Below are 18,717 nucleotides of genomic sequence, written 5' to 3'. Positions count from 1 at the left end.
GGATAATTTCAATTCTTTTGCATTTTGGAAGGTATGCTCTATGGGTGAGAATGTGGTCTATTTTAGAGAAAGACCCATGTGCAGCTGAGAAAAATGTGTATTCTGATGGTGTGGGGTGGAATACTCTGTAGACATCTACTAAGTCCATTTGTTCACAGCTTTGGTTCAGATCTGTTATTTCCTTGCTGATTTTTTTTCCAGTAGACCTATGTCTTTGTGTCAATGGGTGTTGAGGTCCCCTGTTACAATAGTGTTCCTAATTATATGGGTTTTCATGCCTGCTAAGATTTGTCTTATATAATTTGGATCTCTGATATTTGGTGCATAGATGTTTATGATTGTTATCTCATCCTCTTGCAGTTTTCCCCTGACTAGTATGTAGTGACCTTCTTTATATCTTTTTATTGTTGTTGGTTTGAAGTTTACATTGTCTGCAAACAGAATAGCTATACCTGCTTATTTCTGGGTTCCTGTTCCATGGAGGATTGTTTTCCATCCACTGACTTTTAGTCTATGGGTTTCCTTTTGAGTAAAATGTCCTCTATACAGCATATCATTGAATTTGGTTTTTTAATCCACTCTGCCAGTCTGTTTCTTTTGACTGGAGAATTGAGGTCATTTACATTTATAGTTATAACCAGGATGTGTTGATTTATCATTGTCATGTTATTTACTTGCATTGGTGTCCTACTTCTTCTGCCTGTTTACTTGCTTGCTCTTCTGACATTTCCTTTCTACTCTTGTTCTTGAAATTGCAGTCAGATTTTTCTCCATCTAGAATATCTTTTTGTACTCTTTGTAATGCTGGTTTGGCACTCATGAAGTTCTTCATTTGTTCTTTGTTGTGGAAATATTTTATTTCTCTGTTGAATTTGAGGGATAGTTTGGCAGGGTACATCAGTCTTGGTTGGAAGCTGTTCTGTCTCAGGACATGTAATACTTTGCTCCAAGCTCTTCTTGATTGGATGGTTTGTGCTGAGATGTCTGCTGTGCTTCTGATGGGCTTTCCTTTATAAGTAATCTGTTTCTGTTTCTTTTCTCTAGCAGCTTTTAATATTCTGTTCTTTTGGTGGAGATCTGGGAACTTAACTATTACATGTCTGGGTGTAGTTTTATTTTTGTTGTGGTTGATTGGAGTTCTATATGCCTCATTTAAGTGTATATCAGGTTCTGTTTCCATACTTGGGAAATTTTTGGCTATTATTTCTGCAAATATTCTTTTTATATCAGTTGTGTTGCCTCCTGCTGTTTCACTGACTCCTATAAGTCGTACATTATTCCTCTTTGCCTCATCTTGCAGCTGTTGAATTGACTTTTCCTGGATCCTTGCTGATGTTACGTGATCCTTTCTTTCATAGTCGCTAGCTGCCACTCTGTCTTCAAAGTCTGAAATTCTATCTTCAGCTTCATTCAAGTGGTTTTGGCAGCTTTCAATCACAGCTTTGTTTTCCTGGAAGTCTCTTTGAATCGGTTCATGCGTTCTAAGTTCTTTCTATGTTTCTCATTTAATGCTTCCATCCACTGCCTTTGTTCGTCTATTTTCTTATATGTTTCTTCTTCAGACGTTTTGAGCAGTTCTTTCATTATTATTGTCATTTCATTTTTTGCATGAGAGATTATTTCTGATCTCATCTCTTCTATGGCCTTATGGAGTTGTTTCTTTACTTCCATTGCAATCATTTCAGCCATTTCAGGCATGTGTTTACCAAGTTCTCCTATGTTGATGTCTTCTGGACTTGTTCTGAGCAGAGTGGAGTTCTGGGATTGTGTTTTAGTCCATTTTGTCATGTTTGATACTGGATGCAGAAAGCTCAGTTTCCCTCTTCAGTGGTTGCACAGCAAAGGCCTCTAGTGTCCCTAGTTTTCCTGTTGGTCGGGTTTGCCCTTCAGTGTCCGCTGAGAAGCTCTACTCTTATTGACTTAATTCAAAGAAATTATCATAGCTTACAAATGAAGATGCACTAATTTTTTGAATGTGTGTCTTATATTAGGCAGGAGTCTCTTGCTATAGGTCTTTGACCAATGTTTCTCCTTTTTGAGAGAACAAGTAGCTTTTCAGACTACTGACTGTAGACAGGAACTAGGCCTATAGAGCTCACTTTTCCTGTAAGAATATGTCTCACCAAACAGGAACTGTGAGGGGAAGTGGAGGCAGAGGGTCTGATGCCACATGTAGCAAATGAGGCTATCTTGGGAGCATCAGAACTTACTGCTTCTGTACCTAAGACCTGACAGGAACATTCCAACAATAATAATGCTTACCTTTTCATGTCCATCTGACTGAATCCTGCAGTTACTGATTTCTAAAATTCCAGCAGGAATTTTTTAATTTTTGTTTTTATTGGTACATGTATGCAGTACCTAATGATTCTATTCCTCATGGGGAGCCCAACAGGCATTTTTGTGGTTCTTATTTTCTCCAGCTAAAACAAAACTGACTTGTTCCTTATACAGGTCCTGCAACAATTCTACTTTAAATACAACACCTTTTAATATTTCTATCTGGGGGAGAAAAATTATATTGGTTTTATTTTATATCTATATCCATAGTTGAAGAAAACAGTATTTTACCTAATTTAAAGCATTATTAGACTAATTTAATTGCATATGTTATTAAAAACATTGAAATTATGACAAGCCAAAGTATTTCTCTAAAAGAAATCATAACTTTATTCTACCAGAAAAAAACACTATTTTTATGGCAACCACCTTGCCAATATTTTGTTTTGCATACCTCCTACTATTTCTGTTTATGCACAAAAGTAGGATCTTATTGTAAGTCTATCTATAAACAGTTCTGATGAAAAGTAATTCCATCTCATCAGATATGCTTTAGCATCACCATATATAACTTAATGTCACTTCCTGAATTGTTCAGCCACAATCTAATCAGTTTCTTGCTTTTAGACATTTGGACTGTTTCCAAATTCATACCATTATAACACTGTTTTGTGGATCATGCTTGTAGTTTGGACTTTGTGAATATTTAAGGCATTTTCATAATGTATTCCTAAAATAGGGAGTTTTAAGGTTTTAAGATATTTTGCCAGGTTGTCTACCTATTTAAGTAAATGTACAAGTTGATTATTATTTTGTAAAAAAATCTGATGACATAACAGGTGTGCCAGCACTTCCATTAGCCTCCTCAGGTACACCTTCTTCCCACTTCTACACTGTTCTGTGACCCACAAGGTTGAACCATAATGCTCTCAGGAACCAGTTCTCTGACTTCCTACAGTCTCTCTTATTTTATAGTTTTTCCAATTTTTGACTAAGACTTTGCTGAGATGAACGAAGCACATGGCCAGCTTTTTCAGACACAGGTGCCTGTGATGGTCTCCACTCACTGCTTCATCATCTGGGAGCCATTTCCTGATGTCAGCAACAAAGAAACCATCTCACTGAACATGATCCCAAATCTGCTGCAAGCCACAGCCTCGCAGGGCTGAGGGGTGGTGGATGCCAGCTGAACAGCACTCAGCATCAGGCTGGAATGGCCGCTCGTTAGCTAAGCTTGGGCAGCAGCACCCCAGCAGGAAATCCTACAAACGCTTCTCCTGAGGCTTAAGGCACGTTATTCTAAAATAGTATGTGTGTATTTTAAAAGTCACTACTTTTCTGCCATAGTCCAAAACAGGGTACAGTCACAACGTAGAAATTAAGAAGTGTCATGATTATATAAAGCTTAGGAAAACACTATCTTAAAACTGCATGGAGCTGGCAAACACACAAGTTCTAACATTGTCAGGAATAGCTGTAATAGATAGTATGTGAAATTATGTTTCAGAGAATTTGCTGTTCTAAATAATAGTGTCTAATCTATAGCCCAAAAGAAAAGATTTCTTCTATTTAATCTTATAATTAGTTGATTATTCTAAACAGCCCTGAAAGAGCTTGAATGGCAAAATAAGATATCACCAATAGGAAGCTGAGGGAAAGTAATCATTTGGAAAAATTATTATTCATTTGTTGTTGAGCATCTATAGATATAAGACAATAAGCCACAGGAGATATTTATAAATTCATATATAAAGCTTAAATTATAGCTTTAGGCTTCCAGAATAATAACTTAAACAGCAGACTTGAAGTTACCATAATTCTAACCTATGCTTCTTCTGGAAACTTCACTGTGGTTCCCACATGTTTTTAAACTCCAGGTACACAAGCCTGAGAAATTAGATATAATTAAAGGGAACATTGAATGTTTAGCAAATAGTTGTCCTGTGCATCCTTAGTGAAGCACAATAGCCTCTGAGATTAATATTTATTTTGGTTCATTTTTAAATATCACTATGCTTAAGTCAATTCTCCTTATAACTATAAACCATGGTAAATCCGAGGTGTGATTTTAGTCTCTGGAGTAGTTGAAATGCCAGCCCAGAATAGTAAGAATTAAAACAACAGCCGCCATTAACAGTTCAATGCAAAAGGCAACTGGATACAATCTCCATTCTCTAGTTCATGCCAGAGTAAAGCTGTATAAAATTATGTGAAAATAAGCTTTGCTCATGATCTTCAACAAAATGTTAAAACTGGTTTGTACAATGGCAAGTAATTTGAAGTTTTATAAGTAATTAAATGCTGTAGAAGGTGAATTCCTTTGATAACAAAGAGAATTAAAAGTAGGAGAAAATCAGGCAAATATGTAACTCTTTCTTAAGAGCCTTAACCTACTTCCTTTCAACATTAGAAATGGATCATATTCCATAGACATTAGTGTTTTAAACACTGTTCTTAAGAATTTGTAGGTGTTAGATTATCATCAGTGATAATCACTGTTTCCTAGGTAGAAATGGAATAAGTGGAGACTTGGAAAATTAAATCAGTCTTATCACAAAGAGCTCAATTCCAGCACACAAATTTTAACTGAGATCTTACTATATGCAAGGCAAAAATTAAAACATAATCCCCAGCCTTCTGTTACATACTGTGTAGCTAAAGGATAAGAAAGTTTATGAAAAACAACAAAAGTAGAATAAAGAAAGAAAAATTAATAAAGATGATTGTTATAAGAGAAATGCTAAGCGTTACAGAGCTGCAAAGTAAACACGATATGCCTTCTTTAAAAATTTTTGAAAATTTCATGGCAAAGACAGACAGCATTTTGAGAGCGAAGGAAAGTCTATAACTACAGATGGGGAAAACTAGAATTTCTGGAGACAGAAAGAGCATAGAGAAAATTAAGGCAAAAATATGTTGCATATTAAGAAAACACTGTTTTTCGCTGCAAAATGGTTTCACATATGGGACCAAGAACTAAGGAACTGTTATGATTTTAAGAAATTGGGTTAAGATATTGAGATTTAACTTTGAAGACAATAAGAAGACAGAAGGTGTATGTGCAGAAAAATGTCATAGGTAAGGTTATAATTTATACCTGAGTAATCAGTACTAGCAACCATTGGTGCGGGAAGTTACAGAAATTGAAAATATCAGTTACAATCTTAGCAGTTCAGGTGAGAAGTAATAACTGAAGCCAGTGCTTCAGCCAAGATGGTGATGAAAGTTGGTAGAGAATTTTGCTGCTCAGCATGACAGCACTAGACCTTCTGAATAAAAACCAACCTTGTGTTAGAGCTCAGGGGTGTGTAGCCAACGTACTGTAATATACTAAGGGTCAAACACATATGCCAACAGGGCTCACTAGAATAATATTTAAAACAGTGAATTCAAAGAGCTCCAGGACACTGACCTCAAGTACGAGGCATCACAGTAAGCAGGTGTTCTTAACACCTCTTCTTGTTTCTGTACGCTCAGCATCGAAACATTAAAATGAGTGGAGCAGAATTGGGCCAGAGATCTAGTGTTCCATGGTGACGGCTGAAACCAAAAACATTGTTCTTAATTTTAATGTTATGTATATGCTTTCTGTCTCTTTTTTCTTTTGTTTTATTTTATTTTTGCTGTTCCAGGAAAGGATGACATGATAACCCAGACCTACCTTCTTGTTTTCTTCCTAATTTTCCAAAGTTGGCTCCTTCTGCTGACACCCACACCTTTCTGAGCAAGCTGCCTGAATCTAACTAAGATAAATAGACATCCTCTGGGGCTTACAGCAGGGAGGCCTCTGGGCATTGCTGAGCACCCTCAATTAGGAAGTGTCTTTCCTAGGCAGTGACAGTGACAAGGAGCTAAATTCTAAGAAAGTGCAACCCAGCTACTTGAATTTCAGGTGACTAATTTGGTTGACTCCATTTGCAAGGTTTGACTGGCCACTGCACGTGTGAGGATTTGATTGAGCATAGATCAAAAAATCACCCCAGAGCTGAGTGACCTTGGAAAGCATCTTTGCAGCATCTTTTATGCAGTGAGTTATGCTCTGCAAAGCACAGATATTTTCCATTAACCTCTGAGGCAACGACAAATTTATCCATTGATTTACCTGACTTATTTAACTCTCTCAAATCCCGTAACAAAATGGCTCTCTTTTCCCCCATCTACCACCTTGCCATGTGGACACTGTGAATTAAGTCCCTAATGAAGACTGCTGTCTGTACCAGAGCTCCAGAGTTCGTGACTTTAAGTGCGTTCCTGGTATTCTGAGTTCTAGAAAAGAATTCCAAATATAGTTTCAGAGTGACCGAAGAAACAAATAGAAACTTCCCATCTTTCATATCTTATGAAAAGACTAACTGAATATCTTTCTTAAATCAGATCAAATCAGTCCAAGCACATTTATCACAAGGCTAAAGTATCAGCGTATACAATGATGACAAGTCACTGTCCCTTGAAAAACAGACTGCAGTCTTCTTAGCAAGCGCAAAGTCCCGAGTTAGATTCCTGGTACCAAAAAAAAGAAAAGAAAAGAAAAACAGAATGTAGCTTATAAGAGAAGTTTTGGGTTCAGAGAGACCTGGGTTTACATCTCATCTCTAAGTTGCTCTGATTTTGAAAAAATAGTCAGTTTTTCTGAGCTGCAGCTTCTGCATGTATAAAATGGGGATAGTAGAATGACCTCACTGGGTTTGTGAGTACTGGATACTACTAGTGATGTGCGTTTGCAGAGGTAGTGAGTTTAGCTGTTTATTGTTTTTGTTGCAGGGGGCAATTTTGTTTTGATTTAGAAAAATCGCTATTTTGGGAAGGAACAAATCAAAGCAAGAACTATCAGGTAATGTCCAGATGATCACCCCCATGGACAGCCATCCTTCCGCAGTAGATCTTTAATCATTTCTGGGACTAATGTCTTTCCACAAACCTTCAGTTTATGTGAAATATAAGAAGCAACATTCCTCTTAAAATTGTAAGGTACATTGTGAGTGTGAACATAACTAATAACAGAAATCCTCACGTAAAATTTAACCTTCAGACAGAAAGAAAAGAATTCTTTAAAGGGCAGCTGAGTCACCTTCCATTTATTAGCATCTTTCCCGGCATAATTGGTCTAGGCCAGCCTTAGTCAGACTCGGGCTCGGCCACTTCCACTTTACAGCACAGCAGTAGACAGGCTGCTTTGCAGAACCTGCTGAAGAACAGTCATGCCTGCAGTGTTGCTATGCTACTGAAAGGACAGCAAGCTCGTGATATTCCCGCAGCAACCTATGCAACATGCCTAGAAATCTGTTGGGATTTCACCGCAACTCCTAACGGCCACATGGTCATTTGGAAACTGTATGATTTCTCTTATAATATAGACCTTGGCATAAACATGATTAACAAATAGCAAACATAATACCATGATTAACAAATGGCATTTTTGCAGGAAATGTTTTAAAATGTTAGAAATCTTGCTACATTAAATATCTGTAATTATTCTCATCAGCATTGCTCTACCATGCAATAGTCACATCACCAAAGACCCAACTCAAACACAGGCTTGAATAATAAGGTAGACAGAGGTCATCAGAGACACAAATGAGGACACTGACTCAAGGGATCTGCAGCTGCTCAACACCTAAGGTATGTTAAGTCCCTACCAATTCTCCTAGCTTAACCTCTCCTTCTCCAGAAGTACTTAGACTTGTAACAGCCGCCAAGGTGACTAACTACACTTGAAATTACCCATCCACACCCAAGCCAAACACTCATGTCTGCCCATGAAAGCGTTCATTGGAGCCCTGCCCCATAATATGCCAACATGATCACAAAAATGTAGTCTAAACATAAAGGAGAAAGAAAACAGATTTGATCCTGTTGCATATTTAAGAAATTTAATAATTTGAGTTAGTAGTGTTTGTCATGAGAGAGTTCTCTTTCAAGTTAGATTCCACTTTTTTGCTCCCTCCCTAGATCAGATAGATTGTCCTGAAGGCATCAAGCCCCCTGGGTTTTTTCCCAATGTACTTCTAGATCAAGCCCATGTGATTTCTATTGCTTGCTGCTTTTATTTTCTCTTACTGTGAATGTTTCAGTGACTTTAATTAAGTTTCCTTTAGTGTTATGAGCTTCTCAGTATCTAATAGAAACCTTTCACAGGGTAGAAAAAATTAAGTTGGAAAGACAGCAGTTCAGCCATAAAAGAGGTATGGAATCTAAGTTATGAAGAGGTCAACCATTTACATAATCAAATTAAATAGGATAAAATTTGGGTTAACTATCTCTCTGTGAGCCATGCCATGGGCATGCTAATCCTCAAGAAGAGTACAGGCAGTTAAAGCCCACTTTGAAATCCAGTGGTACTGGGGCTCTCCCAGCTAGCTTAATGTCATATATAACCACCCAAAAGTCTTCCTTTCAGGAACTAAAGAGCAGAATGTTCATAATTATTGTTGAAATGAAGAACAGAAGACTTTAAGACGGTCCTCCTAAAACTGATGAATAAAGTATGCCAAAATAGAGACATTAAAAGTAATGGTTTTATTACAATATTTATAACTTTTAAAAATCAGTAAATAAAATGTTTTATATTTGCCTTAAAAATAAAAAATAAAATAAATAAAATGGATGGTCTTGGGTATTAATAACACAATTTGATTTTTGTTGTTTTTATTTTTGTTTTTGTTGTTTTGTTTTTAATTGTTATTGTTACTGTTTTTTAATGTAAACTGTCAAATCAAAAAGAGCCACCTAGGGTACCGATACACTCAAAGTCATCAATGAAATTTACTGTCAACAAGCTATACATTCTCTGTTTGTATCTTTTATTTAGTACGGTGTCCTAGGACCTGATAGCAAAATTCTAACTCTAAGATTCTATCACACTATGTTCCATAATGTTATCCACATCAGCAAGTTTCCCAAGGGTTATGTACAGCAAAAATATTATAAAGGCAAATAAGTATCTAATTACTAGTCAGAATTCAACTCCCTGTGCCTCCTGAAATCCACGAGGACCTTTTCTGCCTTTTTGCCCTTAACTCAAGACTTCTCTACAATAAAAACACCAACTTATTACTGTTCCCTGCCTCCTTTCTTCTGAACCCTAGTCTCTTTTCAGCATATCCTCACTAGCTGGAGAAGCCCTGATGCCATTTTAATGAACCAATCCCACAGGGAAACCTATAAAAAAAAGGTAAGGTTCATCAGAGAGATCTCAGTCCATTCTTTTGTAACACAGGAGCTCAAGAAAAACACTTAAATTCTAGGAACTATTGAAATACTTTGATTCCCTCATGTACTGGCTCCAAACTGCAAATTTAACACAAAACTTTCATCATGTCACTTGAATACTTTTCTCTAGCACCCAGGGACTTCTCTAATTCTGAAAGGCAAGAAAAGTTCCATTCCAGGGCTGGGGATTTAGCTCAGCGGCAAAAGCGCCTGCCTGGCAAGCACAAGGTCGTGAGTTCAGTTCCTGGTACCGGAAAAAAAAAAAAAAAAAAAAAAAGTTCCATTCTAACCACTAATAATATGAATTATTATTTGTCTTTTTTGAAAGAATTGCTATGAACAGCCCAGGCCCTTCTAATTATCACAGGGGATATTTAGAACCAAAACATTCCAAAAAATTGCTTTTAAAATTAGTACATATCTTGTACTTAGTGAGGAGTAACCAAAAACCAAAACCAAGAGGTATGATCCTCACTCAGAAGCTAGCAACAAGTTTTTAGTGAGACCTAGGTAAACAATAACGGGTGCATGTGTGTTGTCATACATTTTTATACTCTCATGCTTTCTGATGGCTTAAGGATCATTGATTTGACATCAACTAAAAGATATTTAGGGAATCAAAGTAAAGCATCCCCTAGCAAAGACACACATCCAGGTAAAGTCTATTCCTTCGGTCCCCCTCCTGTTTATCCCCCAAGCCATACAGCTTTCCTTACCTATAACCTAACATAATGTATTAGATATAAAACTGTTATTTATAATTAATCATATGGAGAGATTTATACTTGTTTGAAATAATGATCAGACAGAGAAAACAAACACACATAGCCAAATGCTATTTTTATAAGAAATAAATGAAATGAGGGGAACACACAGTGGTGGAATAGTGGCTCCGCGTTTGTTTATTCACCATCATGGTAATGCACTAAGATATATCATAGTGAATGACCTTGCCCTTTAAGTAAGAACCCACTAGTGCAAACTTGTTTCTCAATTTACCACAGCAAATAAATCATAATAAAAAGTCATTTGCCAGTAAAATATTTTAAGCCAAAGTCTACTTCTTCAAGTATAAAAAATTCAAGCACTTGTTCCTATATACTTTGATTTTTCAGCTTCTTTGGAAAGTTTTCAAATTAATTGCATAAATCACAGGGCATCTAGAAAGGTGTCCACATCTGAGTATTTCATGGAATAAAAATTATTTTTATTTTATCCTTTAAAATTTATTTTTTAATTCCTTATTTGGCTTTTCTTTCTTTTCTTTTTAAAATGAAAAACAAAATTTATATGTATATTCAAGGATAGCTGGGATAGGTGTATTGCTGATGTTTGTGGTTTATGGAAAGTAACAGTTGATCTTAAAATTCTCTTTTTTCTTGACCAATTTTGCGTGCTTGTATCTGATCTGAAAACAGTATATGCAGTATAAGAACCATTGTTGAATTCCTACCATCTTGTATGGTAAAGTTCTGCTTTTTTTTATTACTTGTTTGATCAATTCTACATTCTTATGTCTGGTGGACTGAGCAACTTTGCTTAGATACAATATGTAATGTAGCAACCATTGTTAATTTCTATCATTTTGTTTTGAGGTCATGTACTGTTTTTGTTGTTTTTGTGTTGTTCTGATTTTGTCTTCATTGTTGTTGTTTTGTTAGTTTTTTCATCTTTAAAATTAAAAAAATTTAGTTTTAAGAACATATGATCTTGAGACTTCCAGGAAGACGGTAGAGTGGCAACCAGTGGGGAAAGAGACTCTCTGAGATTTGGTGTCCAGTCACTAGAATATAGCAACATGAGGAAGAGAAGAAGGGAGGAAGTGGATCCCCTGGACCCAGGAAGGATCTGAAGTGAGGACTGAAGCTCACGGGGAGAATGAAGAGAGAAACTTCAGGAAAGAAGGAGAGAACCAGAGGAGTCTTCTCCCTGAGTCAGGACTCATGGTGGAGGAGGAGCAGTTCAAATCTGCAGACATACCGTGACTGCTGGCAGCTCCAGAAGCCTCCATAGAGAGACACAGCAGTGTAGTGGAGCAGTGGATGCCATGGACTGCACTGGCTGGTGAGTGGCACTGGCTCATCTGTCCTGGTGAAGGTGGCAATTGGCCAGGAGCTGTCTTGGAGAGGAGCCAGCTGAACTCAGAACTCACAAAAACTCCTAGCTCCATTTAGCAGCTCCCAGCTGAGTTCAAGCCCACAGAAGGTAAACTGACTGCTACAGGTTGAATGGCTCTGCTTCTGGCCTCACAGTCAGAAAGCAGCCTGAACTTCAGGGGAAATAAATGTGCAGACTCACTGACATTGTCCGTTACCACATCACAAAGCTACTGCTGGATTTCTGGGATAAATCAACACAAATATGGACTCTGTCGCTGCACACTGTCTATCAGTGACAGCAGATATAAACTTTGAGTGAGCGAGTGAGCTCTCTCTCCTTGTTTTGTTTGATTTTGGTTTTGCTGGTTTTTTCCTTCATTATTTGATCTTGCTTTTGTATGAGTGTGAACTTGGCTTCTAGTTTTTCTGTGGTTGTTGTTCTGTTCTGGTCTCCATTTTATTTCTTCCTTCTCTCTTTCCCTCCTTTCTTCTGCACCAGGTTTGCAAAGTTTGTGTGATCCTCCTTTGTCCTCCAGCCTTGCTTCTAATCTCTTCCTTTTCTTCTAGTTCTCTATTTTTCCCTAACCCCTTTTAAATGTTCTCCCCTGAGAGTAAAATTGGCATATTCAGCGATTACTTACAGCATACAATTTCCTGGTTTGTTTTAGATTTTGTTATATAACCACAAATCTAGTTCATGTGGTTAAGGGTAACAAATTAATGGTAACCTCAGTTTGTCATTTTCCAGGTTGTGTTTGATGCTATTGTTATTTCTGATTGTACCACTTTAGCCAAAGTGACACAATTGTTCTAACCAACTGTTCTTGGTATACCAAGACTGCCTACGGACCACAGAAAATACTGTAGGCCAGTGCCAAAGGACCATGGGCCGGGCCGAGTAGGCAGAAACTGCTTATTCCCAATAAATTGAAGAGATAGGACCTTGCAACAGACTCAAAACTCAAAAGCCAGCTACATCTGGAAGACTCCTCTGAGAAACAGTCATTTCCTAAGAGTTCTAAATACTAGCAATAAGGCTACTTCCCATTGGCAATTTATAAGCATCAACTCAGAAATTAAAGTTAAAAAAAATAGAAAATGAGAAGACATTTAAACAAGATGCAACCCCAGACATCCAGTTCACCAAAGGCAAACCCAGGAGGCAAAGTGGTGGAACAATCTGAAAGCCACCCACTGGGCCTCTGTGAGGTGGTAACAATGAAGCAAATGAATGAAGCTCTAGAAAAAAATCAGATTAGAAGTAATTTCTCAGATAAGTACAGAGTTGGTGACCACAGTGAAAAACATGCTCAGTGACTCTAGAGCAGATACAGATTAAAACAATAGAGGAGCTCTGGAAAATGATGGAAATCTCAGATGTCCAAAGTCCAGAAAATACTGAAGGCTGATCAGACCCTCGGATACCTGTAGGGTGGATGAGGGAAATAAAGACAAAGACAAATTGCAGGACACAAGGGGGAACGGGTAAATTGGCTCAGCTGCCTCCATGGTTGGCTCACTTTTATTAGCAAGCAAGAAGTTCAGGAGAAATGGTAGCACACGTTTCATGGAACAGTAGCTATAAAAGATAGGTGGATAGGACTAAGTTAATGAGGAAACAGACTTCCTCTAAACCCAAATGCCTATATTTGATAACTTCCCTCAGCAAATGCTTTCTTCCTCAGGAGTGCTGGGTTATTACCATTCTCCCCACAGCCAGGGAGCAAGCAGCCTTCCATATACATCCTGAAGTAAGCTCAGGTCAACCTGGGGACTGCAGGACTTCAGTCACATAGTCTGGCCCCTCTTGATCTATCACATAGTCTGGTCCCCAGTGGAAAGAATGACGGGTACAGAGCTTATGATGGAGAAGTGGGAAAGCTGCATTTTTACTGGAATCTTAGAAGAAAATAATCTACATGATTTGCTGTGCCAAGGGATGTGATATGGCAAGGAAATGGGCAGAGAACGGAAAAGAGTGAGACTGAACATGTCATTTTGGAGAGGAACAAACTATAGAAATATGGTAGGCTAACCAGAGTTTACAGCCCAGTGGAGATCTGTAGCCGTGGTTATAGTATGATAACAGATGATTAATATAAGCCTATGTCTTAGTGACTTTTCTCTCACTGACACAAAATATCTGACACCCAAACTTAAAGTGGGAAAGATTTATTTAGCTCACAGTTTGTAGAAGTTCAAGTCCATAATCAGCTGGCTCCAAGAAAGGGTGACATGGCAGACAAATATCACAGAGGAGAAACAGTTCGTGGTGGGCAGAAGGTAGCAAAGCAAGCAAGAGACCTCAGTAGTTTCTTTCTATGCATTTTTATATTCTATCTGGGATACTGGGGTAGGGTGCTAGCAAACCATTCAGTGCACTGATTTAGTAATCACACATCCTTAATCCCAGCACCACACAATCTAGATTCAGCCACCTCTGAAAAAGCCCCATCTATGACCACATGAGGCTTTGGGGGAACATCTAGACACAAACCACAACAGCTTAATTTTTATATCTTTGTTTTTTAGGAGAAAAAATATCAAAGATAGAATGACCAAATAAAATCAAGATACAAATTTAAACATAGTTTTAATGATCAATGGAAGCCCCAAATAACTGGTGTCCTATGATATGTAGTGCTCAGTAAATTGACAGAAGAGTGTAATATTTACAAGCACAGGTTTTGAAGTCGCACGACTCTACCACCATGTAGCCATAGGATCTCAGTCTCTACAACCCTCTCAGTTTTCATGTGCATAGAGCAGAAATTGGGTTTGCCTCAAGGAATTGTTGGGAAGATTAAATGTGTGCTAGTGTGGGTGAAGTAGTCACTGTAGGGACCCACACATAGTAATTAATCAATAAATAGTAGTGATTCTTATTACTTGCAATGAGTGATTGAGGTTACAAAACTGTTTACATTGTCAGTGTTGCTTTACTGGTTTCTGACCTGTAAACTGACCAGAAAAGCAAATAAAACATGGCAAAGTACAGCTACTTGGATAATTAACAAATGCATTATTAGGGACTGACTATTCTGTACTGTTTCTTGTCATTTAGTATCTTTAATCTTCACTCCTATGATTTTAACTTTCCAACTCAAAACATAATGTGAATGTCTAATCTTTTTTTCAGGCCTAATTATATCTCTGTGAAACAAACTCTTTATATCACCATTCCAATGAAGATTTCACTTCCAGTGAAGCAAGGATCCACCCTTGATTTATGGCAAATGTGCAGACGTAAAAAGAAGTTATCAAAGTGCAGTTAATATTCAACTACATTAATGAAAAGGGGAGAAATGAACTTTGATATTTCATACATTAATAAATGTATGAGCCACAATAGGAAAGCCAGTTCCTAAAGTATCAGAACAATGGAGAAAGTGCAAAGGGTACATCATGCAGAAGAAAATAAGGCAGCCCAGAAGTTCAAAAGGATGTCCAGAAATAAAAGGGCAGACATCTCCTTTATCAGAGATGGGAAGTTATTGTATTTTCAACTATTATAGTTAATATGCTTTTGCTCCATAAAACTGATCATTTATTTTATGTATTAGTCAAAAATATAAAGAAACTTAAAAGTTAAGAAAAAATTTCATCTCAATTTATTTAATCATTCCATCATCAATCTGGGTAGCATATAAAGGTGGCACACGCTTGTAATCCTAGCACACAGATAGACTGAGGCAGGAAGATCACAAGTTCAAGCCCAGCCTGGGCAATTTAGCAAAAATTTTTTCTCAGAAATAAAAAGGAAATTTTAAAAAGGGTTAGGGTTATAGTTCAGTGACTACCATAGGCCAATATTGTGGGACTAGTCCCTATAGATACACAAAACATTGAGTTTCCTGTTCACAAATACTTTCTATATAAAACAACCATCATGGTCTAGAGATACCCATTCATCACTTTAAAACAAGTAAATTTTTGTGGTACTGGGAATTGATATCAGAGCCTCACACATACTACATAAGCACTCTACCACTGAACTCTATCCCCAAGTATTTTTATTTTATTTCAAGCCAGGGTCTCATTAAATTGACTATGCTGGCTTCAAACTTGCAATCCTCTGCCTTAACCTCCCAAGTAGCTGGGGATACAGGCATGTGCTGCCTGCCTAAATTCAAACAAATTTTCAGTGTTCATAGAAAGTAATAAGTATATATTTTCACATTTATTTGATATACTTAGGGCATGTTCTAAACAGTCATTGTGGTGGAACAACTTTTGCAATAACAGGGTTTTTCTAACTATTCTTAGTAAAACTTTTAAATTACCTCCATTATTTAGTCATTTAGCCTATTTGTTTTTGTTTATCTTATTTCATTTTGAGTTAAATTCTACCACTAGTATGATTTTTTCCAGTAGCATTTTGTTGTGTAAGACCCAAAACACCAAGATTATATTCTTTTAAGGGACAATTTACATCAGAAAGAAGCACCTCTAACTATATAGTAAATAAATTTACTTACAATTTATTTCTTCATTATAAAATACTCTGTTGTAATAAAGATATGTGTACCTGCAAAACCTTTATAGTAATGCCTTTCAGATAATGAAAAATACTAAATCTACTTGATAACCTTTTAGAGAATAATTATATTTTATAGTTTATTATTTTTGAGATTTTCAAAAATGCCATAAAACAACTTAGATGAGAAAAAATGTACATTACTTCTAAATCTACATAAACTCTGAATATAATATATGAGCCTGGATCTCCTCTTAAATAGATGCATTACACTTCTCTTTAATAAATCTTAGTGCACCACAAGTAGATTTACCTCGATGAAGTTATTCTGTCAGATGTTGGTGAATGGAATTATAGCAGAAAATCTATGCATTTTCTATTTTACGGCTTCACTTACAGTATTTAAAAGAAGGGAAAGAAATTGGATTGGAGTGTTTAGAAAGGTTAACACTGGTGCTGCAGTCATATCATAAAAAGAGACTGCCCTTGTTTAGAAGTTATTTAGCTCAGGACAAAAGATGAAAAGCAGCTACAAAAAGTTTATCTTGGGTTTATGACAAATGATGACGTACTTACTATTTAAAATTACTAATTTTTCTTTTCCTTCTTCCTGACAATAACTTTGTCAGAGTAGGTGCATTAATGTAACCTGTGGAGAGTCTCTTATGAGGATTTGGGGACTGCTTTTCTGCTCCGTAATTAATCATTCTGGAGAGTGCTTGCTCTCATATGTTACTCCATAAGTATGAATTTGAAGAAAAAAATTGAAGATTTGTAAAAGTCTTTTAATCATTAAGAATGCCTCTTTCTGTTCCTTATATACACTATGTCAGGTGGAAGACTTAAAAGTGTGATCACAACTTACTCAGTGAAGACACTAAGTACAATGGAGGAAGCGATCAACTCGATTTAAATCCACCTTACCCATTTAGAAATGACGTCACACTGCATGTCACTCCCTGGATGCCATGGGAGGAGCAACTTTTCCTCCACTCTGCCCCTCTGCCATCCTGTTCTTGTTTCATGGATCCAACTGGTCATGGAGATTGCGACTCAAAATAAATCGTGAGTCAAAATAATCCTCTCTTGCTTTAAATCATGGGTATCAACTATTTTGTCCCAGCAATGGAAAAGTGACCAAGACAGACTTTGTCACTAAGGAAGTTGGTTTATTGTAACTGATCATAGGATTTGGAAGCCTTTGAAATTGGTTTGAGAGGCGAATTTAGAAAGGTTTGGAGATGCTTAATAAAGAAGCCATAGAGTGCTCTAAGCCATGTTTTGGGGAGAGCCTCGTCAAAAATCAGAAGTCCAGAATGCTGATAGATACATAGACAGTAAAGGTTGTTTCAATTTCCAATAATGATTCCATTGGCAACTGAACTTGAATTCATGTGTGTTATGCTCTGGCAGAAAGTGTATCTATATTTTTCCCATGTTCTGAACTTTGTAGGAGACTGAAATTACTGGTGGTAGACTAATTAATCCAACAGAGAAATTTTCAAAGCATCCCAACATTCAGGCTGTTGACATGAGTACTGCTGGCAGCCTTTAGCCGTATTTACAATGAGAATCAGGAGCAAATAGTAAAGCTCAATGATTTTAAAAGTTTGGAATTCCACTAAAAGGAAATACCTATAAAGTTAGGACAATGAGGCACATAGATTTTGGGGAAATTAACATTTTTTAAAGCCATGTATTCTGCATCAGGACAATAGAAGAAATGCCTTGAGGTCATTTTAAGAATCAGGAAGACATGACCCTTCGCAGGCTCAAAGGTACAAAAGTATAAGATTTTCATTTGAGAGGAGAACCCCTGGCATACCCCTTTTACTACAAAAAGGCCACCTAGGAAATTGGTTCCCCAGGTTTCAGTTCATTGTACACAGCCATTCAGGCACTCAGAGGCCTCTGTAGCCATGGTCCAATGGGGCCTGGCTACTATTCAAGCCAGCAGAAGACCCTGACTGACATCATTCACTTGGTGCTGGTTTTATAGGAAGGCCGAATGCAAGAGTTATGGAATCTTCCAATCTAGATTTCAGAAAAAGGCCTGGGGGGCCAAGAGGTGTGCTCCTGAAAGAACAATGTATGAAGATATGACAGTAAAGCCAAAAGAGAGAGAGAGAGTGATCTCAGGAAGACCCTCTAGTCCTAACCCAGGTTTATAGATGCCAGGAACATGCATCATCTGCTAGGGAACTCCCAAGGCAATGAGTGGAACCATCCCAAGATAGAGGCCATAAAGTCTGCAACCAGCAAAGCCTTAGGGACAAGTTACCTAAGTCTTTTGGAGCTCATACATCATTCCAACTTGCCTCTGATGCTGAATATGGAATTACAAGATTTAACATTTCCCTATTAGGTTTTGGACTTGCTTTCTTTCTGTTCCTCTATTTCCCCCTTCCAGAATGGGACTATTTACCCTATGCCATTATAGGTTGGAATTATTTAACTTTCTTTTGATTTTTACAGTGGTTCACAGGATTGCTGAAAAGTAAACATCTAAAAACGTCCTCTGAGACCCCATGCTGGACCTGTTTAGCCTTTGGCAATTCATGGGCTAAATATATTTTGCATAGTGAGAATATTTTGCGTGGTTGGAATGTTAGAAATCTAAAATATCTAAAATATTCCCTCAAAGTTACATAA

This window comes from Chinchilla lanigera, unplaced genomic scaffold (genome assembly GCF_000276665.1).
Source record: "Chinchilla lanigera isolate Chin_1 unplaced genomic scaffold, ChiLan1.0 scaffold00002, whole genome shotgun sequence".
Taxonomy (NCBI): domain Eukaryota; kingdom Metazoa; phylum Chordata; class Mammalia; order Rodentia; family Chinchillidae; genus Chinchilla; species Chinchilla lanigera.
This window is presented reverse-complemented; position numbering follows the sequence as displayed.